The 25,475-nt window shown below is 40.5% G+C and overlaps 1 protein-coding gene across 13 annotated transcripts in view; it reads right to left on the bottom strand.

Annotated features, from left to right (window-relative positions):
• Positions 1-22,744, bottom strand: part of LOC124170630 (plasma membrane calcium-transporting ATPase 2) — a 611,417-nt gene extending 588,673 nt beyond the window's left edge. For 10 of the 13 annotated variants that reach the window (XM_046549474.1, XM_046549473.1, XM_046549486.1 and 7 more), the window contains exon 1: positions 22,532-22,744. The gene's annotated coding sequence lies outside the window, so the exon portion shown is untranslated. The remainder of the gene's footprint in view (positions 1-22,531) is intronic. The other 3 variants (XM_046549487.1, XM_046549488.1, XM_046549489.1) reach the window with 2 other exon arrangements.
• Positions 22,745-25,475: the final 2,731 nt, after the last annotated feature.

Here is a 25,475-nt window from a genome sequence, read left to right as displayed (position 1 = left end):
ATCCGAGGCTTTCCAAATTTTTTCTTCAAAGCGATCATGAAATTCTACATACATACGCCCAAAACAATTATGCGCAAAAGACAATGATTTGATTAGCTATGATGATCGTCATAACCCTATATGTAACATAAATACATGTAAAATACGGAGGACAGTAATTGAATGGATGGTAAACCGCTTCGCTATTCACATTTACCAAGATTTCACATGAGACTTTCATTGTACTGAAATTATTGGTAAATGTTTCAGCGGATACTCACTATTCAATGTGCCACGAGTACAATTTAATATAAAAATTAAAACCATTATCATTATTATATTTAGTTCAGGAAAATTGTGCTGTTGCCCCAAGAAAAATTATAATTAAATGGGAAGGTGGAAGAATTTACCCTCAAGAAATGCATATTGCATTGAATAGTAACAAGTTTGATATTTTCACACAACTGCTTTACGGCATAATTGTTTGTTCAATAATAACACCAGTGAATAGGCACAAGTATAGCAGCTAATTAGGACAGTGAAATTATTTATTGTCTATGTTTAACACAGATCCGTTGAAAAAGAAAGATGTAAAACTTCATTTCAAAATGTGGAAATGAGAATTAATGCACAGAATATGTATGCAATAAAAATGCATCTCATAATGATTTTAATAAACCCTATACACATTGACCTTCTATGAGGAGTCCCTGAGGTGGAGAAGAAATATCATAACGCGCTGACATTTTGTACAGCAACGATTCTTAATCTCGGGTCCCCCATTTCGATTATTTTAAAACTAGAAGCAATTTGAGAAGGTTCGTTCATCCAACAAAGACGGCATTCAGTAAGTGGATGACCTATTTAGCATGCTGGCACAACGTCAGACTTCGCATTTGATTGTCGGTATCAACTCTACCGCATAGAGGAAGAGACAAAACTTATAAAAAGGATCGTATTCTTGTTCTACCCACGGTTTTGATAAGAGAGCTTAATAAAATGTTCCTCATGGGTTGGTGCCAGAGATTCATATGAATTTAAGGACTAAAGAAGAGTATATTGACTGCTATAAATTATTATATTAATTTGAGACCTAAAGCGGAACACACTTTCCGCCGGAAATCGTTAATATTTCAGCTAATTACAAGATGAAATTGGCAGCTAAAATATTGATGAAATGCGTTGAAACAGAAACGCAAATATGGAATTCTGGAACTGAACTCTGTGGCTCGGACTTGGTGACCCCAAAGAGGTTTTTTTCCCAATGGGGCACCTATATTCCAATCAAATACTTTGTAATTGTCTAAAATTATGGTTGGAATAAATTTATTATTATTTTATTCTATATTATCCGCTGTTATGTGCGCTATGAATACGAGATAAACAGATTTTTTGCTCTCAAAATAAAGCGATTCTCAGATTACCAAAAAAATGTTATCTACGAAAAATAGCAGCCGGGAAATCGCTAGCAGCTTGAGTCCCTGACTCAACACTCAGACGGCTACGAGGAGCATATGCCCATGAGGCCGACACAGATGACGCGATTTAACGATCGAGAAAACGAAAAAAAGCAATCGGAGATTCGGACGAGATCCGGCGAGACTCATAAAATCCAAATGGAACCACAGAAATAAAGATTATTACTCCGAATGGCGGCCTAATGATTTTGTCATTACGCGGAAATAATGGTGAAAAACACTGTTGAACTAAAGAGGTATTTTACAAAGCGCTGGGAGGAAGGGAAAATGCCGAAAAATAATATTAGTGAAAAGCTGATCTAACAATTTTTTGGTTGAATATTATATCTACGAGATGGGCTGATAGAAGTGATTTCGTATAAATTCTGTCCCGTACAATTAATATCCCGAATGGCGTCAGTGCGTACGTATTCAAAATGCTAATTATTTTTTATTTCAATAAGTGTTATTACATGAGATACGGAGGAGACAGAAGGTATGGATGGAGGGAGTACATAGCAGGGAGGGGATGTTGAAAACTGTGTTAGAGGGTGGAATGTTAGGTAACCGAGGGAGGGAAAGGAAGAGAATAGGAGTTTTAGATAGATTGAAGGAGAGTAGGCCTTACAGAATTTAAGAGGGCAGTGCTTGAAGAAAAGGGAGAATCCCAGAATACTTCGGTAGTACTCCATGGAAACCAACCTTAATCGGTAGAATACTATAATAGTAATACTAATAATGTATTATATAATTATTATGTTTCAACACTACTAGGATTACTATTGATTGAATTCATTTTTCCAGGGGCATAACATCATTTCCACAGATTGCATTAATTTATACCTTATATGTTGAAATCTATTGTGCTCCGAAATAAACCTTAAAAAGATTATAAAAATTTTTAACGAACATTGGGTTTCCAAAATCATTTGCCCCATCCCCCAAACTCAGCATACTGAATGTATATCTGAGTTCCCCAATTCATAGATTAAAATAATACATTTACTAGAAACAAATAATTTATCAGATGCAATCGATTTTTATATTTGTTCGCGTGATGCAAGCCTAATCACGTCATTCCATTAAATGGTAGGGTTTGAATATTTCCAGGACACATCACATGCATCAGACTCCGAGCATTATGGACGAACTAGTGGACCCCTTGTATTGTGGTCACGATCCCCAAGTGTGCACGATTACGAAAGGCCGCCATACACGATGGTTATCGTCTTTGCTGGAAAACACGGCCCCATCTTGTACCCCACAAACAACATTCCCGCGGTTCGAGTATCCATCCTTGTCCGCAACTTGGAGCCAGGCCTTCCACTTCCCCCCCCCCCCCAACCAGCCCCCTCTACCGTCGCGCTGCCAAATAGACCACCAACCCCTCCCCACGTCGAGTCGTCTATGCCCAACCCCTAACGTCACGGGGCTTATTTTTACACGCAGCCTTCGTGCCTATGTTGAGACCTCACACTTCTTCCTCCCCGTCCCAATTCTTACTGCAGAGGGCCGACACCAGCGCGCCGCACCCCGCCCTACCGCTCCCTGGCAGCAACCGCCACGGCCGGAGGTGTGGGTGCAGCGACTGGGGGAGTCGCGGAGCGGGTCTAACCGGGGAGCGCGCTGTTCTGTGAGGCCGATGATGATGGAATGTATATTTAACGGCTGCGCCCCCTACAGGAAGACAAGAATACGCCCACACGCAGTCCCTGCCTGCGGACAGGTGAACTAGCCATAATACGCGAGACTATATGGGTTATTAGTATTAGCCCAAATTGTGCACGAGATGTACATATTCTCTAAAGATTCCCCTAAAGTTTCTCGAGATCTCAATCAACTTTGTGAAAATAAAACTAAATTTCAACATCAATTGGATGGAAAAGTCTAATTTCTCTACCGCTTTTCGCGGAAGCTAGTTATGAATCGATTTAATAATCTAATATTAGGCGGGGCAACAGGAAAGTATAATAAAATTGGTATTTTTCCTCCAAATTATTGTAAATTAATTTTACAAGTAACACTGACAGAATGTCTCGAGTACTTCCTATAATAATATTTTCAGCAAATATTTAAAATTAAAATTATGTGCTTAAGTATCATAGAAAAATTCGTCAAGAATTAAATAAGAAGCGCGCAAGTCATATCCATGGCCTTCTACGTTACGCCTAGCCTGATTTTTCAAAAATAAAACTGGTGGAATGCGTGTCATATATGTGAGTTCATTTGACACAACAAAACGCTTATATTTTTCTCGGGACCACATACTTGTAACATTGTGACACCAATCAATATATTTACGTGTCTATAGCATGAATCTTGTTTGAATATCATAAACGCAAGGCTTCATTACATGATATTTTTATGGATATTTGAACCTAGGTAATTGCATGATATAAATACTTCTGATGGACTACGTCAGTTTCATTTCTAACTTACATTCTTCATAGACATGAGTGATGCTAAACAGTACTTTGTGCCACTAATCGTATTAAAAAGCATCAATATCAAGATACTGGTATTTGCGTGATTTATAGCACGAGTTCGTTGGTTGCATATTATCGTGTGCCCTATGCTGCTTGATTAATTTATTTCCCGGTATTTCATTAAGTTAATACGGAATCCACGTTGAGAGGATGTACAGGAATGTCTCAATGCTATTTTAATCAATGAGTATTTACCGAGAAAACGTAATTGCGATGCCATTTACTTATCTCTTTTCATTTCTCTCGTGTTCCCCATGCGTCACAATTCTTATTCTCTCAAACATTTAGTCCCCTCCCATCTCTTGAATCCTTGAATCCGTTCACAGAACCAAAAAACTTCCATTTTCCCCTCCCCTAGCCCACGCTCCAACTCATCATTCCCCCCACGATAGCTCGCATTCAACATATCGTTACCCCTCAATAGACACTCCAGCCACTTCTGTCGCCATCCCCATAACTCTCCTACCCGTCTCCTTTTCTCTCGGAACATATTCAACACTCCCTCATTTGTTATCGTTTCAATACAGGATAACCGTCCACATCTTCCTCCACGCCAACACCTTAAAAGCCCTCCACACTTGACTTGCTACCGTGGCAACCAAGTTACAGCTTCTCATAAAGCGAAGCTTCACACACTAGACATGTAAAAATTCTCCCATCAACAGCTCACACAAGTTTCCTCAAGTTTTATTCAATACCTTTGTGAAATCCCCCAACTCCATTCCGAAATGAAATCAATGTTTTTTGTCCAAAAATTTCGCTGAAAAGGGATTAGGTTTTCAGCCAATTTAACTAGAAGTTTACATTGACTCCGAGGTTTTTATTGGTGACTCACTGTTAAAGGAATGATATTTCCCTTAAATGAGCTAAATAACTGCTTTAAAAAGCGGCTTTGAGAAAGTATTATCGTTAAAGTAAAAAATAAAGAGACAAAAAATCCTACCTTAGTTTCTACAAAGGTACATGAACACTATTTCGTTTTCTTTGAATCAAGCTGACGCAATGAAATCACCTGAAATGCATCTCATTCAGACAAACAACCAAAAACAGTTTAAGGGCAACAGTACGGAAATAACAAAAACTGACAACAGAAATGACTTGCTGGGGACTCTTTCCAACCAATTATTCGCCGAACTATAAGCACATCCACCCTAAATGAGCGCATGTAATTTTATGATCTACGACCTAACAACATTCCATGTTATTTTATTGGAGCAGTATTGCAACGGATATATAATGAAGCAGAGAGGTAAATGGGCAAAACCGAATCCAATAGAGAATCACATATCACACCACCATATGGCCAAGTAAATGGAAAACATCTTTGATTTGAAATTGAAATTCAGTGTCTCTCAATTTCAACCAGATGACAACCTCTCATCGAAAAACAGCCACAAGAGTTTTACTCCCAACCCAATGTAAAAGAGGTTTTGCGCAAAACGAAAACAAAAGGGAGAAAAATAAACGGACAGGGATCACTCAATATTTAAAGTTTTTACCAATTCCAGGGAACAAAGCTGTGATCAGAAAATATGACCGAGCAAGCCAAAACCTGAGCACAGCGATTCCTGTGAAAATTTGGTTTGACTTAACACATTTTGACCGGCAGTTCTTCGATATCTACAACAGTAGCGGATACAGAAAAAACTCAAGGGGGGGGGGGGCTCAAAAGATACCTTGAGTTACCTTTACTTTTATCGTAACAAAAAATAATCATGTCACATGCAAAGTTTAAGAAGGTTTTAATTAAAGTGGTTAAGTAAAAATAGAAGACAATGCCATCTTATGGTATAAAAAAGTTAAAATTGTGGTCCTGCAATGTTTGGCAATACGGGCGGCCCCACAAGGGGGGAGGGCACGCTCTGGTCTGGTAATCTGGTCAAGGGAAACTAGTACGCAAATTAGATAAATAGCTAATAGTGTGGAGTTGATTAGAGGCCTAGACTTACATTCCCTCAAGTCATGTAGCAACTAACGTTTAGATTAGGCACGAAAGAAAAAAACCGCCTCAGCAGTAACGTTTGATACCAATTGAGCGAGGCGGTGGAGTTCTCAACGGAGTGATTGGCGACAACACCGACTGAACGCGGAGCCCAAACCCACGCTTACAGCCAATTGAAAGGATACGTGCGCGCAGAACAAAGGCTTACTCCAGCTCTGCATCTCAAGGGAAACTTCCTCACACACCGATAGCCCTTTCAAACAACTTGCGTGTTGGGAATCTGGACTAAAACTTTAGAGATGGTGGGAATAGAGTCGATGAGACTCGTCAGATCAAACAAGATTATAGTAGGTGTCGCCAAATTAATTCAATTAGAACGTTGTTTACATTGCAGTAACGCCAATATGCAGTGAAAGATGAAAGAAAAATATGATAGAGGACGATGCCACAATCATCATCATCAGTCAACCATCCTAAAAATGGTTTTACGCAGCTCTCCACTCAATTCTCCTATCAACTATTCCCTTCACTTTTACACATTTCTTCTCTTTCACGTCCATCTGTACTTGTTCCATACATGAATCGCAAACAGCAGAAATGTAACATGTCCAAGAGGGACGATTTTTCTTTTTTTTCTTTCAGTTGTTGCTTGTGCAAGACTCAACGTTAACCTACCACAAGGAAACATATCATGCTAATAACACCGATCTGACATGTTTCCTTTTAGTAGGAAACGTCGAGTCTTGCACCTGGCAACGGCTTAAAGAAAAAAGAAAAGAAAAATTGCCCGGCTTAGACATGGTGCCTGTCTGCAGTTAGCGATTCATATTTTACTCGGGGTCTTCCTTTTCCGTTCTTGCCATATTCTTGTCCCTCGATGATTGTCTTCGTCAGGCTTTCGTGTCTCAAGAAATGGCGTATAAAGTTGTTCCGTCTTGTTGCCAAGAAGCTACTCTTCTCTCCTACTCGTCTTAGGACTCCCTCATTACTTACTCCAAATTAAAATGTAACAACTTTAAAAATCAACAACGAATAACCCGGCATTGAAACGGTTAGTATTTAATTTTATGGTAGGCTATACACGTAAGGTATTAAAAATGTTACATGATAACGAAAAATGTATGGACTGTGCAAGCGAGGAAATTTATAATGGAGGAGAAATAATCATGAGCAAAGGGCAACAGATGACATGTCTGGAGGCAGATGAGATTCTGGAACGTGTGCGGGTGGATCGAGTTGATTATCTAGAAGTTAACATCGAAGAAAGCTGCTAATGCAGTCAACGGTAGATGTAAAGATATTGGAGCGGAATTTTAACTATGATTGAAACTTTTCCAGGAGTAAACTATAAAAGGAGTATTAACATAAGGTACCGACACTTAAAAATATTAGGTCTAACTACTACTCCTCAAGATATAATAAAAGGATAATCATAAGATTACAGCAAGGCAGAGCGTGCAAACAATAGCCTAAATATAACTAATTCCATACGTGGCACCGAATAAACATAACATTAACAGCCAGAAAGTGTTCCCCTATAATGGCACGAGAAAGTGGAGTGCAGGCTCTAGGATCCACTTTCGGGAGCGGAACATATGTAAACATATGACAACACAAAAAATAACCAGAAGTTGCTCGTGCCTACTAGAATGAACGGCTGAGATCACGAGTTCCCACGAATCTAAGGTCAAAAACAAAAGAAAATAATGGATTCGCAAGTAGGGAACGCTCCTTGCTATACAGTTCACTCAAGGGATATAACAAATTTAAACAAAGGAAGAGAGCAATACATACATTATGGGTCAAACACAAGGAGCTAAATAAAAGCATACTATATCAAGACAGGAAAAGAGAGTAACTTCTTCCTTTAACTAAATTACATGTCACTGGTAGCCCTATCGAAATCTATCGCATATTCACAAATATAATCTTAACTAGATAAAAGTATGCTCCAACTGCGCCTTCTCATTTCCATCCCACTAAAAATCAAATCCAGGGAATTCGGAAAATAATATTTTACGGATCTTCAACGATCAGTATTTTTATCCAAGGAATGGGGAGTAACTAATAAAACATACTCTTAAAGTAACTAAAACAAAGAACCAAAAATTGATGAATCTTAATCAGCCGCCGAATTTAATACTAACATAACGCTGTCACTGCTTTCCCTTTTTCACCCAATTTTATAATTTTCAACATCTTCAAATGACCCCGCAAAACGACAAAATATCTTTGCAAATTTAGAACAAGTACCGTACAGGAACTACTTCAACTTCTAAGTAATCCCGCCACAGATAATCTACAAAATTAAAATTATAACAGCCCGCTTCACTGAATTGTTTGCTTGAAATAGCCATAACCTTCGTAACGGAAAAATGTGTATGATCATCATAGAGTAGACTTATAAAGGGTCATAAGAGATGTTAACATCAAGACACCTACAGTTTTTCCCATTAGGAAACATAATACAGAAACACTGTTGTATGCTCCACAGAAGTTTTAATAACCGACCCAGGTTTCGACAACACACTATGCCATTTTCAAAGGCGTAATGTAGTGTCGAACATAGTGTATTGTCGAAACCTGTGTCGGTTATTAACCCATTAGTGCCCAGAAGACTTCTGTGGAATATACAACAGTGTATCTTTATTATGTTTCCTGTCAACAAGTTCCACAATGTATCGCCATGCAGCCTTAAGTTTCCCATTAGTATTATAACGGAGAGATACAGTCCAGCTAAGAGTGAAGTTACACTTACTAAGTTTCCCTAGACGATGAAAACAAAAAAAGAAAGAAAGGAAAATAAAGAATCTCTTCGAAAATGAAGTACCTTCACCGCTAATTCAGTTCTAACTCGCAAGTGCCTTTGAATGAGAGTGGTGACGAGAAGATTGAATGCGAAGAAATAGCGGCATAGCGGTGGAAGTGCCCCCTTGGCAATGCATTCACGACAACAGAAAGGAGCCGAAGTCATGGCCCTCTTCCGAAATACTTGCGGGCAAGACAATGTTTACGCACAACACAAGGGAAGCGTACTTTTTTTATCCCCCATCAAATTTGGAGTTGGTCCATTATAGCTCTAAGGAGAGCATGGGCACCTCAAAAAATCGAACCGAAGCACAACACCCAGTTGGACGCGCGGGATTAGGTCCTTTGCCACACAGGCCGCGAGGCAACGCAGAAAGAGTAAGTGTTGAGAGAGAGCACGACGCATTAGCGGGCCGGAATGTCGAGACGGAAGAGTAGTTGGAAAGGGTGACGATACCGCTGGAGGTGACAAGGAGCGCATTTATTATTGCAGTGGGTCGCGAGGAGTGATGGAATATTTCGGTCAAAATCGATTTTTCGAGCAATCGATTTTCAATCCAAAGGAAAAATTCTACTTTTCAACAAAAATTGAAATTCGAATCTATGGATAGATTAATCGAAAAATTGACGGTCATTTAGAACTGAGGGGAAAATGCCGGTTAAAACCGATGCCGATTAATCCCGATTAATTAATGCCGATTTTTCGAGCAGTTGATTTTTTTAATTGAAAGGAAAAGCTCGACTTAAAATATTCGACATTTGAACGGAAAGATCGATAAATAGAAAAAGTCGACAGTTCATTTTTAAATACAGTTTTAAAAAAGCATGTTTATTTTACATTCGAAAATAAATTCAAATACACGTTTGAGATATAGTGTAAAAAAATCTACAATGAATACATGCGGGCATTATTTACAAATTTACAAATGCACGCACATTAAAATTTTGGAGTCATCGTTTGGAACCATTCGGCTTCACTAAATTTTTTTGAAAATCAACTTACTGCGATGCTTCATTGATGATCGAGGGCGTTTTCTCCAATTTTAAGAGCTTTACTCATGGGACGGATGACGTTAACATAGGCTGGTAGAGATTTTGCTGAGATCAAACGAAATGGTCAAGATCAAAGTCGAACTATCGAATTTAAATCGAAACTCGAATATCAAGGCTCCATCTCGATTTCATCAATCTTCGGGCTTTATCAATAAGATCAAACGAAATAGTCAATATCAAACTCGAACAATCGAATTTAAATCGAAACTCGAACGTCAAGGCTACATTTCGATTTCATCGATCTTTGGCCTTTAAAACTCGGATTTTTTATTCTAATCTAAATCGATTTTTCCGTCACTAGTCGCGAGAGAGGTGAATTTTTCCTAAGTACCGAATTCGTGTGACGTATGGCGACGAAATGGACGGTATGACAACCGAGATGAGCGGGAGATAATAACGGTTCTTGGCAACGGGACAACAATTTCACACGACAGAAAAAAACGCAAGGTTCCATTCTCACAACCCCCATTGAAACGCCTGCACGAAAATATCACGCAAGATGAAGAACGTTTGAGATTCCTGCCAGCTTCGTGTTTTTTCCACGTCGGCCCAAGAGTCGCGTCGTAAGTTTTTCGCGGCCTTAGAGGACGCTGCTTTCCACTTCAATCTAAAACATCGTTTTAGTCACCTTGACTGATGCAAGCTACCATTTGAAACCACCCAAACTGAACGTTGCAAATTTTGATTTTTTAGTCTCCTTTAATTCGAGGACTTTTGGTAAATTATCTGTTCTTGCCATCTGCATTCTTTTCACATGAGTTGCAGCTTAGATGCAAATATTTTCCATACTCTGCTGACCCCGACGATGTTAAAGAACAATCTTGGGCAAAGAAAAAGCTATTCGAATTATGGCCAAAACTATATAGAAGTCACCGATTAATATGAAAATTACGGATCAAAAACGTTTTTGAGATTGACACTATCAATGACCGAAATAATTTCGCTGCATGCAGAAAATAATGCCTCCGCACAGCAAATAAGTTTGGTAGTTATCAGCTTGCTCTCTGAGCATTATGAACACAAGGTAGACGATAAAAACGTCGACATGATTTTTCTTACGAGGTAACATGCCGATTACTGATAGACAGTGTAGGCTCTACGGGTTTTCCATTGGGTCAATTGGTGCTTTTATACATAGAAACTAACTTAAAAAAGGCAGACTATATCACTCTCAAGTGAAACTAAATAGACTTCTGAAGACTCAAAAATCGAAAGTACGAGAATCTCAAACGTTAAAAGTCATCCTTTGCCATATTTTACGGCGTGCGTAAGGTCTACGCCTATCATCGTAACTGTAGATTTCAACCTTCCCCTCGTTGGTCTAGCACGGTAACGGAACACACAGTTTGGATTCACTCCAAGGCGCTCTGCGAGCAAAATCAAGAAACACAGTACGCTGGAAGTTCGCCCTCAGCCTTACGACTCCTACTACCTCCTGATTGTAACTAACTATTCTTCCACCTAGTATATCGCATACGGTTCCGCTATCAATCAACAGCAAGTCCAACCGAGGAGGAATGACGAAAAGAGGTAAGTTTGAAGCCGGCAGAACGCTAAATAACGGTCGCATTATCGTCGGCATGCGGGCGTGGGCAGAATATCTCAGCGGCAAGAGCCGCAAGCGAGCAAAACCATTGACCCTGTCAGAGCGGGGAGAGGACATGTCATTCGGCGGCCGGAGGCGGTGACAGCAAGTAGGGATCGGTGCGTGGAGAGCTGGCATGTCCGATACCGATTTATGCCTACTAATTTCCTAAATTTATCGACTGAAACGAATGAACCTTTACGGTATCGAAGAGTCGAATTCAGAATCAATGTTAAACAATGATCGATTGTCAATGACGGTCGATTTTCGGTGGAGATCGAAAGTCGACGGTTGAAGATTGATGACGGTCGTTGTCTATTGTCATTGACGGTTGTCGGGGAACATTGATAGTAGCTATTTTTGGATAACTTCCGAACGAAGAAAGTAGTCACTGAATAGCGATATCTCTTATTTTGAGGGCTACTTGTCCTATGGGCGCGAAGTAAAACCGCATTTGTAAACAGCAAAAAAAAGCATGATTAGGATCTTAATCGAGTCACTGATACCGCTATGACATGGTCTTGTTAAAGACCCTTATACGTAAAATCTTCATTTTTGCCATTATTTTTTTAATTTTTGAATTCGATGTTTTCGTAATGCAATAGTTTGTAAAGTAAAGCCCTAAAACGTGGTGTTTTATTTTGGTTTAGATCATTGAACATCTTTCAGTAGCGCATAGAGCCTAAAATTCGCCAAAATATTGAAAATTTCACATTTTACGTGTCTGGTACCTAAAGACAGAAAAATATCTTTATTTATTTTGAAAAAAAAAGCTGTAGCTGTCCGAAGTACATGATAGATGTGATGACCAAGCCAAAATAAGTTTCCCTTTCAAGTGTAAGTGAAGTTTTATTGAATGAAGAACAAATTCACAACTTCGCACTGCATCGTACACCTAGCATGCATTGCACATTACAGGAATATCCCGCGCACAGCCCCCACACCCGCTCGGAACAACTATCCACCGGTGATTTGCGGAATACTGACGCACGCATTTTTTTCAACCCTCCTTGACGCCATTAAATATGCGGAATACGGACGCGACTGGCAGCGGCTCACGCGTAACCATTGGCGGATCCAGGATAGGGACAAGGGGGGCGGGGGGTAAGTGAGAGTAATCTCACAGCAGTAGTGGGGGTCCGAAAAAAATGTCCATTCTATCTAGTGTAAATTGGATACCCAAGGGGGGGGGACTAAAGCCCCCTTGCCCCCCCCCCAGAGATCCACCACTGCCCGTAACTATATATTTACTTAAGATCCAAGAGACGACCTATTGCCGTTGATACGGCAGCAGTGCGCGAAGAAAGTTAGGCTGGGGTAACGTGCGGAATACGGACAGTCGCCGTCAAGGCAGCTTTGGGTAATGTGCGGAAAACGGGCATTGCTATCAACCGAGGCAGGTAAGTGTGTGTGGTAGGACGCCGAGCCGCATCCGCGGAGGGGAAGTTAGGTTAGGAGTAACGTGAGGAATACGGACGGTCGCACTCAAGGCAGCTTTAGTTAATGCGTGGAAAGCGGACGTTGCCATCAACCGAGGCAGGTAAAATGTGCGTGGAGTCGGACGCCGAGTCGCATCCACGGAGGGATTGCAAGCAGGGTGGAGGCGACAAGATGCGCCTCTCGGAAGAGGGGAGAGCACTGGAGCTGCTCCCACGAGGCTTGAACTAATTATATATCACACCGACAAAACCTGGGGAGGAGACCACACTCGAGGCGAGCTTCACGCCGACCGCGACACAACCCTCGGAAGCACGGCCAGACCTGAGGACCGTTGACGATGCCGGACTTTGGGGCACCTGAAGGTGTTGTTTTGTCATGACACGCGACAGGTTCAGAGAGGAATGGATAATTTTGTGACCTGGTGCTGGGAATGGATGCTGAAATCAAATACCTAGACGGACATGCGACAGGCTCAGAGAATAAAAGATGAATTGACATTAAAGGTAGTTGCACTATTCCAAAATTGATTAAAATAATACTTAATTTTAATAATTGTTGCTAAGTTCAACTACCTTTTTATTTCAATGCATCAAACTTCCACTACATAGCGCCCGAATCGGTTGAAATTATCAGGATAAGATGATTTCGTAACCTGGTGCTGGGACTAGATACTGAAATCAAATAGACGGATACCACATGATAAAATATATGGACACGCGACAAACTCAGAGAGGAGAAGATAAATCGAAATTGAAGGTGGCAACACATCTCTGCAATAATATACTTGTGGAAAAGTTCAATTACCTTTTTATTTCAACATTTCGAACTTCCACTGTATCCTGACTGAATCGGTTGAACTTATCAGGAAGAGATAATTTCGCGACCGGGCTCTGGGAACGGAAGCTGAAATCGAATAGACGGATACCCTGAGATACCAAGATGTAAAGAGAAAAACATATCTACATACTGCCCCGCAAGCCGCCTCAATGGGCTTGTGGCATGGAGGGTTAGAACGCCAGTCGTTTACACACAAAAATTAAATGCTCTAACAAAATTACGCCTCGTATTTATCAAAGTCCTTTATTACGAGAATGGACACTGTGGAGCACCGTCTAACCCTGCCCACAAAGAAAGGTACGTATTCTGATTCTGGGAAGGTTAAAAACAGGGATGGCGAGTGAAACGGAACGAAAGTGTTTCGTTTAGACCCGGAGAGAAACGAAAATAGTTTAGTTTCGTTCCCGCACGAAAATAAAATCACCAAGTAGTTCAATTTCGACCCGGGACGAAACTTTACTCCCGGGAACGAAACTAAGTCATTCAAAACTCCGCTGCTCATAGTTAAGTTTCGATCCCAGAAGTTGAGTGGAGGGGGATGAGAGGGAATAGTTTCGACCTATTACGTTTGAAGAGATGAATAAACATCGAGCTTAAAAATTGAATGGCCAGTTTGTGTTCACTGTTCTCCTGTTATTGGTAAAAATATGAGTGTCCTCTGCATCTAATGGCGGTAGGCCGAGCCTATACTTAATTCAACCGTACTTCGTACTCGCTGTGTTGCTCGAAACTTAAGGTGAAACACGTGGTGCCTCCGGTGCGAAACATTATCTACGTTTCGTTTCGTCCCAGAGTTTTAGTTTAGTTCCGACCCGAAGTAGTTTTGACTCCGATTTCGTTTCGACCGCGAGTTTGGCTCCCCGGGTTTAAATCCATTTCGTTTCGTTTATACATTTCACTCCTGGGAACGAAACTATTGAAATTTCATTGGTTTTGACTCTTGTATTGTTTCACTTGCCATCCCTGGTTAAATAGAAAGGCAGCACGAGGAGTCGCGACGACGTTGGATGAGCTGGGAGAGCAGCGGGGGCTCTTTGATGCATACCGGGCCAGCAGACGACTCCCAAAAGCCTCCATTTTTAGGAGGCTCTAGAAAGCCAAGGCCTATAGTGGCGTAACGTGGACTCCATGGGAAGGGTGGGGGAACGGAGGGTGGGGAGATGTGGAACAGGAAGCATGAGGAAACGTGGAGCGGGAAGAGATGGGAAGGGAGAGTGGAAAGGACAGGAAGGGGAAGGCTGTATGGAGGGGGGGGGCAAAGGACAGTTCGAGATGTGCATAAAAAGAGAAATGAGAGTCGTGCTGCTAGGAAAGGCTTTGTGCACTTCCCTACTCTTGGAGATCTCCGTGGACATCGACAATTATTGAATAAAATAAATAACTTTGTTTTATTTCACACTTTATTTTAAATAGCACGACCCGGGTTTCAACATCTAGTGTTATCATCAGGTGCAATTGGATGGGTGGCATGCTCTTAAATAGGTAATCGTGGGTTTTTCCCCTTCCACCCACGTTTACCTATTTAAGAGCATGCCACCCATCCAATTGCACCTGATGATAACACTAGATGTTGAAACCCGGGTCGTGCTATTTAAAATAAAGTGTGGGATAAAACAAAGTTATTTTATTTGATTCAATAATGAAGCAATTCCACAAAATAATATCGACAATTATCATGAGAGACCAAAATCACATTATTTTATTTTATTCCCACAACACCGAATACAGCTCATATTGGTCATTTTATATCGGGGTGTTCAACAAATTTAACCTAAACGTACAACCATGCCCAGGATATGGGAAACCTATCAAGACGGGACTCGAACCCGCGAATTCTCGTTTGTCAGGCGAGGACTTTCCCCGCCGCCACCGAGGCCGACAATTAAGAGTGAAAATAACCCGGTAGAACGAAGTCTCCCGGGGAGATGGTTTGATCGCGGCATTTTTATCGGGTTTTCTTCCGCGTCATTTAGTTTGTGGCCAAATGTTTCGCTGGCTATCCTGGCAGCCTCTTCAGGTCGAAGGTGTCGGCGTGTGGTTTCTACCTGAATTATATACCGTAGGCTGGCTGGGTGCTGCTCTCCGGTTGTCTATCTTCTGGACGAATCATTTCAAGGCGCTTTGAAGGAGATATTAATTTTCTCCGTTGAAATTCAACTGTGTTTTTTATTTCTGTGTCTTCTCCGATTTGCCATAGACTTTCATTAGTCAGCGTCTTCGTATGTCGATGGTTGCCAATTTTGATGTATTAAGATTGAGAATCAGTCGACCATGGCCTGTCGGCCATCAAAATCATGGTGACCTGATGTCGACAGATGGTATCAAACCATGTTTAACAATGGCCATAGAATTTGAAAGGGTAATTCTAAATGATAGATCCATTTTCAAAAATTCGTACGTATTCAACTACAACTCCAAAACTTAAAAGATTGAAACCAATGAACAGAGGAAGTTTCAAAGTTGTTGGCGAGAGGCGGACGGAGGATATTTATAAGATTTATCACAATATTATTAATTAAAAACTAATTAATTATTTCAAACTATTGAATTAAATTGATACCACACATAATGAAAAGCTTTGATAATCTTTACGTTGGTATAAAGCTAGTTCATTTCGGATTTGTACTCAATTAAACACGAAGTTTTGAAAGCGGGTCCATTATTTAGAGTAACCTTGTAACAATCTATGGTCATTGTTCAACAACGTTCAATAACCACCGTCGACATCGAGTTACATGGTTTTGGATGAAATGAAGTTCCTTCATTGAATTTCAAGGCTAAGAGGCAAGGTGAGAAAAAAGGGGGCCAGGCAAAAAAATAATGTCCATGCCGTGTCATGCGAATATGTCACGCCAAATTCGAAGCTACGGTGCCCCAACCAGTGTTTATAACCCAGAGATATACGATAATTAAAATTGGAGGGTTGTAAAGTTTATGGTTCTAGTCCCATGTGGAATCGTCAAAAACTAGGCGAATGAGTTCCTTTTATTCTTTTCCCCAGGCACAGTTGTGACAAAAATTGTCATTAGCATGTTATATTCCACAGTGACATCTGAATTTGAAACTAGCCTCTGAAAAATGCATAAGGCGTTGGAAGTTAATATTACTCTCTTACCTTATTCTCAAAATACACATTTTCCTCTAAATGTATTCAATTTAAAATATGCCTGTATACAGAGTGCTGCCGTGTTAAAAAAAATATAAATGACTCAACTCGCGTATAATATTTTAAAGTAAATTACGTTTCCGGTACACTTCCAAGATAGGTACAAATCTTTCAAAACGGAACCAAAATTTCAAGATAACAATTCTTTTTTCTCGATATTTTTTTCGTTTCCATTCTTCGTTTAAACAAAGTGATGCGAATGGTCGTTCAAAAAAGAATACTTAGCGCTCACGTTGTACAAAAATGTCAACTATCTGACCAAGCTCCGCCTCATGCATAACTTTTCAAACATTCAACCTTCACTTCGCGTGGACGTAACATCGAACCGAGAATAAATAGAAGACCAGAAAAGATAAGACGGAAAGATATACCGGCAACACCGATGCATAGACGTTTATCACACATCCATTACGAAGATGCTGGGGACGGAGTATGGAGCGTAGTGATGTTATGTCATCGACATAACAATAGTGACGCGGGACGCTGATAAGAAAGAGATCTCGAACCGGCGGGAACAACCTTCGATGCGGAGCTGTGTGAGGTGCTCGTAAGCCTTGGAGGCCACTTCACCCTACCGCTTTGTGGAACACAGTTGTTGTATACCGGTATATCCAGTGTGTTTGTCCAGCACACCGGTGTATTGCTACAGCTTGGGGGAAGTTTTGAGGGGGGACAAAGGACAAAAAGTAAAACGTCGAAAGGGCAGAGACAAGCAACGAGTAGGAGACGATTTTCTTGAGGCACTTGGTGAAATAATCGTCAGGAAATGCTCATGAACTAATACACAAATTTGAAATGGAATGGAGTTGAGGTTTGAATTAAAAAAGCTTTCGTAAGCATTAAGTTACGAGTGCATAACTTCTAGGACTGAGAATTATGATGGCACTTGGTAAAGTAAACGTTTAACAATGCTCATGAGCAAATACACAATTTTAAGAACTTGGAATTAAGGTTTGGCTTAAAAAAGCTTTCAACGATATTAAGTTAGAACGAGTGCATAACATAAGATGCCTAAGGCGGTCGTAAAATAATATATCTTTAATTAAAAACAATAATTAGCAATACTCTTCATAAAATAAGATAAAATTACCAAGTGATAACTCGTTTAGACAACCACCGTATTCATTGATTTGATTTTTCTACCTCCTAACTGCGGGTTTAGCCAGACAGAGATTTATAAAACATAACAATGCAATCCGAAAAAAATAACAACAAATATACGTCAAAGTTTAAATAAATCATCAAATAATTTGATGACATATCAGGAAACAAATGAATCAAGCATTAATTCTAGAATGGTACAGTACGACAAAATTCTTCGCCTGACGGCCTGAGAAGTAAGTTAGACTGACTCTCAGTGTACTCTACATGGCACATGGTAACCAGCTCATGATAACCAGCGCATAAGCTTCGGCTCTAAGAGACGCAATCTCAAAAGACAATTCCGAAAACTCTATCACCTCATAGAGGGCGAAATATCTAACATTCATGCTAAATATCTTTCATTCATGCATTCATAAAACAAAGTAAAACTTTTTGCTCTGACTTTGTGGAATCTACTACAGCCTTACAACTCGCAAACCATTTATCAAGTTTCAGTGATAATGGCAATGAATGGATAATGAAACTATGGTAGTGGATTTGAATCACATCCCAAAGTGATTGCATTAAAACAGCACGAATCAATCATTCATCCACGAATTCCCATTACACTTTACTGCACTTATTAAAATACTACATTTACGGATTGAAACGACCTAAAACCCACTGTTGGTACTACAAACCTGTCACTCAAAAATACACTGCATAGTGGCTGTTCAGAGAAAAAAAAAGGAAAAATTTCCACACAGAAAAGACAATTTTTCGCTATAGATGCTTCAAAATATCAATTACAGGGTGGCAAAAAATCTATCATTTAAAACCTTTTCCCGAATTTTTCGCTTTCCGAGTACATTGCACAAGATCCATAAAAATTAATTGCAAAACCGCAAAATTAACAGTAGCTCAATGTGCCCCCAAGGGTGAGTGAGTTGGTGTACACGGTTTCTCCGAAAGATCAAGTCGTCTTGATCTTACGTCTTGGTCACAGCACGGGGATTTTAAACTATAGATGAAAAAGGAATTGTGATATCCTATAAAATTTAACGTAAATAAGTGATGAGTAAACCAAACGTGCTGATTAACCACTACATGAGCAATCCACCAGTGTAATCACTGTGTGTGTCTTTACTATATTACAGTTTGGGTAATGCGGCATGTCATGATCAACGGCACCAATATCGGAGCGTGACAACCAAACAGCTACTCGATGATCACCTTTGCGTCTAAAAGAGGCGTTTAGCTTTTCATGATAATTTTTCGTTCGTATTACTATTGGTCGTCATAAGCCATAGAGCAAGATAATCATTTACTCCATCATATAATTTTTTCCTTCGCGGGACCGAAGTAAAACGATTTTGTTAAATTTGACTAATGGATTCGCAAAAGTCGTTTGGCACAGTTTGTTTTATGACATTCAAATTACCACGACATTTTATATTCGTCATAAATTGATTGGAGTACTTATTTTCGTTAAGTAAGTGTATGTAAGCAGACAATCGAGAAGGAGTGCTGACAAAATGCAGATTTATACCGTGCAATTATCAGTACCCAAGTCATGACGGATGCTGCAAATGAATGTACTTACTGAAAAGGCCTTGAAATGCGCAATTTCATGAATAATGCGGGTAACGTGGCAACGCATACAGTCATTAAAAGACATACAGGGATAACAGTATCGAGTTAAACTTTGTGGAATCGACGCACAGAAAAAGCAATTTCACTTTTTACGCTACAAGTTTGGTTCCAACAATGGCTTCAACATCGAAACGGTTGCTTACGCATAGTCAAAATATTGTTCGGTAGAATTTACTTTCCAATTCTCAGCCTCCTGAAAGTCAAGGAAATTTTGAGGTGCCCCTTTGTCAATTTTCAATTCCCCGATTTTTCCTCTTCTTTCAGTGCGCAGAAACCCTCAATGATATAAAACGCGGCCACCTGCATCAACGGGCAACCTGAGCTTGAGGTCGATAGACATCCTCAAGAATATTTAACCTCCATGGGAATACAGCACGATCCTTTTCCTGATTCACTCATCACATAACGGAAATGACGATAGCAAAAAATAGTAAAACCTCGGTAGATACCAACTTTAGTAAATAGTATCAACTTTTTTCCCGTAGATATATTCCATGCCCAATTGAGAGTACTTGAAAATAAATATTTCTCGAATGAAAACTAGGATATGAGCAGATATTTCGACGAATGTAATAAACAATACAAGTGAATAAACATACTACGAGTTAAGATTTTTTACACAAGCCGGATGCCCTTATATTATTTTGTTCGATAGATTTGCTCGTTGAGGTTCGAATCAAAATTTTTTTCCCATGCAGATCGAAAAAGAAATATTAACATTTAATGAATTTTCAGTTAGTTTCATTTTATTTCAAACAATATCCAAGTGTTAACCAATAGAAACACCGACATCCATGTCACAATTAAAATTTATTACCGGGGTAAATTGTATTAAAAATTCAATGCCCAACGGGCTCTCAAAATCACCAATTGTCTTTTCAATTAAAAATTAAATTTCATACATTTACTCATCGAACAAAATTGATTAACTACACTACTCCGATGCGGTCCCTCAGCGTCCCGCTAGTTTTGACGTAATTTTCCCGCAATTGTCCCCGTAAATCTGCTGCGGATCATTACTTAAAATGCCCAATTTAGTCTTCACATATTCACGAGAATATAAGTATATCAGCGACTAAAAAAAGGGCTAACTACATGATGCACATTTTGAATTTTCGTCAACCAAAGCATAGCAATTATTAAGAAGCTGTGGATACGTAATACTTATCTTCATGATACCCGCATAGATTTTTGAGATTATTTGTGCATGATATTAACGACTTCTTCACAACCTAATTAGAGTTGTAACTTCATCTTATTCAGCATATACTCACAATTAAAATACTCTAAAGCATTTTTTATTGAAAACTTTACAAAATATATGGAGAATAGATCACACTAAAAACATCTTAGAATTGTAAGAAGGGCTGGATTGATTCTTAAAAACACATCAATGAAAAAACCGAAGACAAACTCTGCCGCTGCGGTCATGATGTGAGCGGCTCCACACAGTCTGCTAGAATGACTTATGCATGGCTGGAAGAATCAATGAGGCGGGAATGAACTACTTCCAGACGGGTATAGTTCACGTGATTGAAAGAAATTCCAAAAACAATATTCAAAATTACCTCCAATATTTTGCATTCTAAGGACAAAGGCACGAAGAAACTTGTGCCAGAAGATATACCAGAAATCACAGGCATTGAGACCGCAAGGAAGATGGAGACAAAAAATGAAAAGTATGAATAGACACCAAAACCATGCAGCGGAACAAATTTCGAGCATTGAACTAAAAAAACAAGGACACTCGAATACCTAACTAACTGCGACACCAAATCTGGTTCAGAAAATTCAAATACGACCAGCGAAAGTGCACCATATTTAGAACAACAAAAGTTTGCCATTGATGAGCAATACCAAAAAGGGTATTTCATAGACCATGGGGTCAAAAATGCAAAGAAACCCAACATATACCTGACTCTGATTTACGAATACAGAAGTTTGTAATTAACACGAAATGAGTAATACCAAAAAAGATACTTCATAGACCTTGGGGTTTAAAATGTAAAGAATCCCTACAAAAATTCGACACAAATTTGCGAATACATAACAGAAGAAGTTTCTGGGGAAGAATTCCAATAGCCGCAGAATGAACTTTGGCACCAAAGGGCGTGAAACCAATGCAATTTCCCCTGAATAACAGCGACTGCCACGAGCTTACGTAGGCTACAGTGACCCCCAACGTCACCCGCCGGAGTGGATCGGAAATCCTTGCGCTGCGGTGCAGAACCGGCACCTCTCAAAACAAGACCGGCACTTGACGGGGGAGGGGGGAGTACCCAAACACATGATAAGTCCTGGCTCCCAGCGAAGCGACGGGGTCTACACCGGCCCTACCCGGCAAATACTCCAAGGAATTCAAGGTAAAGACAGTCCGGAAGACCAGAAGGAAAGAACCTTCGACTTCGCGACTCAAGATTACAATGCGTGGCAATGAAACCATCGGGTTGCACACGTATTTGTCAAAACCAGTGAGAAGAAGGGCTGGCGATTATACTTTGGTGTTTCCCCGTGCCACGGCGGGGGCGGGGCCAACCTAGAACCCAGAAACAAAGTGGAATCTCAATAGACATCGATCGCAGGGCTTGACTCGACTGGTGCCGCGGAACACAGTGGGGTGCGGCGGCGCCTGCTCCCGCTGGCGCACCCATACTCTAGACACAAAGGTCAGAGGTAACGAGGTTACGAGAGAGGCACAGCGTCGGTGGGTGGTGCGGGAGGGAAGGGCCCATGCACCGATGGCCCACCCGAAAAAAGAAGGCACCAGGGGCGGAGGGCGAAATGGAGGCCATTGGATCGATATAGGGCGACCAGGGAAGTCCTCGGACACGAAAGAGCGGCAACCGGGGAGGGTCACCTCATGGGGCAACGTCGGCTGGCAGCGCGAACGAAAAAACTTTGGCAGGAAGTTATTTGGCGGCGACTTTTGCGGTGTGTGCGCCGAGGCGAAGGCCTCAGCGGAGGCGGAAATATTCCACGCAAGCGGCATGCCGACCGGGGAGAGAGGAGAGGCATGGGTACGCCCCGCTAACTCGTACTTACGGGAAAGAGTGCGGTGTCCTGTTGTCCAAACGCCAATGCCACCGGATTTTTCGTCCTCTTCACGTCCCGCTGTCGAACCACGAGCACACCACTTAAGCGTCCACTCAGCTTCCCCACCCTCAATCTCTCTGAAAACGGTTTCTACGTCGGCTAACGACCACCATAACCTTCTACACCTACTCCACGGCTGCCTTCGATATACTGCCTACAGCCCGAGACTAGTCGCCAGAGACCGCCTCTGTCGCTTCCCCTCCTCAATCGCGTACGCAATGAATGCCAAACAGTGCTGCTACGGCGGAGGCGGGACGAATTAGAATGCCATAGCGAGAGCACTGAAACTTGTTTAGAGGCGAAACTCTCCCTTTTCATCGTCGGTGGAAGGAGGCTGCTGGGGATTTGGATAAATATTGTGATGGATATTTACAAATGACAAGTCTTCGGGTGTCTAACGTGTCATGAAATAGGTTCCTATGTGAGTGTTTCTGAGGTGAAAATCCTTTTGTGACGTCGTGAAGTTAGGTCTGCTGAGTGGATGGAAGTGAAATCGCGATTATCCAGCCGCAGCCGCCGCTAAAAATAACCTTTGCCGCGAACAAATTTCAACTGAACTGGGTTCCAAATGTTTTCAGATTTGGCGCGCTCCTTGAATGGGCAAGCTTTGGACCACCGCCGTTCAGGGGCATGCTTAACAATAATTTAGAGCGAATAGGTAAATAAATTACATGATTTAGTGACGACGACAAAGAATGAAAGAGGTGAGACTTTCTATACCCCATTGTTTACGATAATATCACAAAAATCACCTATCGACGTTAATGCCAACATGAATGTAAAATAAAATATTTTTAAAAGCGCTAACGTCGGACAAGGAACATTACTAGAATACTGGCCCCCTCTTAAAAAACCATTCTTTTGGAAAAGAGCGACGAAAATTAACATAAAGTATGTATTTATCTCCTAACGTAAAAAAGAACGGTATCAAGGGCGTAACCAGGACCAAAACTAGAGGGGGTAAGCCATGATTGTTCAAGTTATAGGTAAGATTTAAGCATGGAAAAGGTGAAATAAACCAACATTTCAAGGAAACTGTAACAGCTTTTTATTAGTTTTTAAAATTATTTGCTTGAATAAATATTATTTTCCTTAAAGACATTTGCGTTTTTGCTTCTAGGGTGGGGAGGCAGCTGCCCCCTCCTGCCTCTCGCTGGGTATGCCCATGAACAGTTTATTGAATGCTTTCGCAAAATTTTATAATAACGAATAAATATTACATAACTATAATTAGGGCTGTTGAAAATCTGAGCTTAAAATAACTCCAAAAACGAACTGAACTGAAAAAAATCACCAATCAACTTCCCGCTAGCTATTTGCACCATCTAATTCGCCAACTGGATACAAAAGATTAAATTTTCCCCGACTGAGAATTTAATTATATTAATTTGGCATTTCTTGGTTGATGATATCTCTTTTACTACGACATTTGTGCTTCGCAAACAATAATATTTCCGACAATAACTATACATTAAAAATAGGATTTTTCCCGCACAGTAAAACCTGTTATAGGGAAACATATTTGACGAATCTTTTGACTCAATTCCACGCAGAAACCTAACATCACCGAGCATGAGGAAGAGTTTGGTCCTTCAAATTTTCGTAACCTGAACTGGAACTCCCTGAACCGCATTAGAAATATTAAAAATGAGGAGTACTCCAAAATTTCCAAAATTGGCCAGCTTGCTAATTTTACTTTGTTTCCATGAACATTCTAAATTCACCGATAAGAAATCTAAAAGCGAGAACCACGAATTCCACAGCCGGTACCACGAAACATATTGTTCGGGTTTCTCTCCACCTTTCTCATTAGGGTTAATTTCCACTCTCCTCTTCCATACCTTTCTCTCATGGCGCAAATAATCTTAACTATGGGTCGCCTCCTCCAAAAACCATGCCATGCATTTGCACTGAGAACGTAATCAGCTTATATTTATTCCATTGCTTCCATTTAGTCAACAAAAAAATGTTATCTGCCTCCACTCAAAATCTTATCTCTAAAGGCTAGGGGCCTACCAATGAAAAAAACGCCTTTTTGTAAACAAATTCTACAAAATTTTGTTTAATTTTTGTGTACAAAAATTTGTTTAACAAGGTGATGAATTTCGACCTAATATTGTCGATGAACTAATCTAAGAGAACAAGACTCAGTATCAGTTACCGGGCCCAACATAAGGTCATGTCCAGGGTCCATAACTGTTGGGGAGGGTCTATATCGGGGGGAGAAATATCTCTGAGAGCAAATATAGAGGGGCACACAGATACTTTATCCCCATAACTTTCGGGGAGCTTGAACTCCTTGACCATCTACTCGCTAAGGCTTCGGTCATGCAGATTTATCTTCAGTTACAAATACGCACGTATTAAAGTATCATTCCCTTTCAAGGAAATTCCATCTCTTCCTCTCACTGACAGACTTTTTAAATGATTTATGTTGGCTCTGTTAGGGTCTGGTACAGCTCCCAATAATTTATTTACTTTCTTCACATGAACGAATGGATAAAATCTCATCTTTCCATGCACAATAGGTACAATTCGTACCTCCGCTATCCTAAGTTCTGAGTGCAAACCTTGAGACACTTGCAGGTAGTAATCTCATGGATCTCAGCTTTTTTCATTGTTAAATATGGAAGTAAAGAAACAATTTATAAGAACCTACATCTGGAGTATGCTCCTATACGGAAGTGAGGCATGGACAATGACCGCAGCGGAGAAAGCAAGGATAGAGGCCTTTGAAATGTGGTGCTACAGAAGAATGATGAAAATCAAATGGATCGACCGAGTTAGTAACGAGGAAGTCCTAAGAAGGGTAGGAGAGAAGAGGAGCCTCATGAAAACCTTAACAAGAAGACGGAACAACCTTATAGGCCACATCTTGAGACATGATGGCCTG

The sequence above is a fragment of the Ischnura elegans genome, chromosome X (genome assembly GCF_921293095.1).
Source record: "Ischnura elegans chromosome X, ioIscEleg1.1, whole genome shotgun sequence".
NCBI lineage: Eukaryota > Metazoa > Arthropoda > Insecta > Odonata > Coenagrionidae > Ischnura > Ischnura elegans.
Note: the sequence above shows the minus strand (reverse complement) of the source record. Positions and strands in the feature narration are given on the sequence as shown.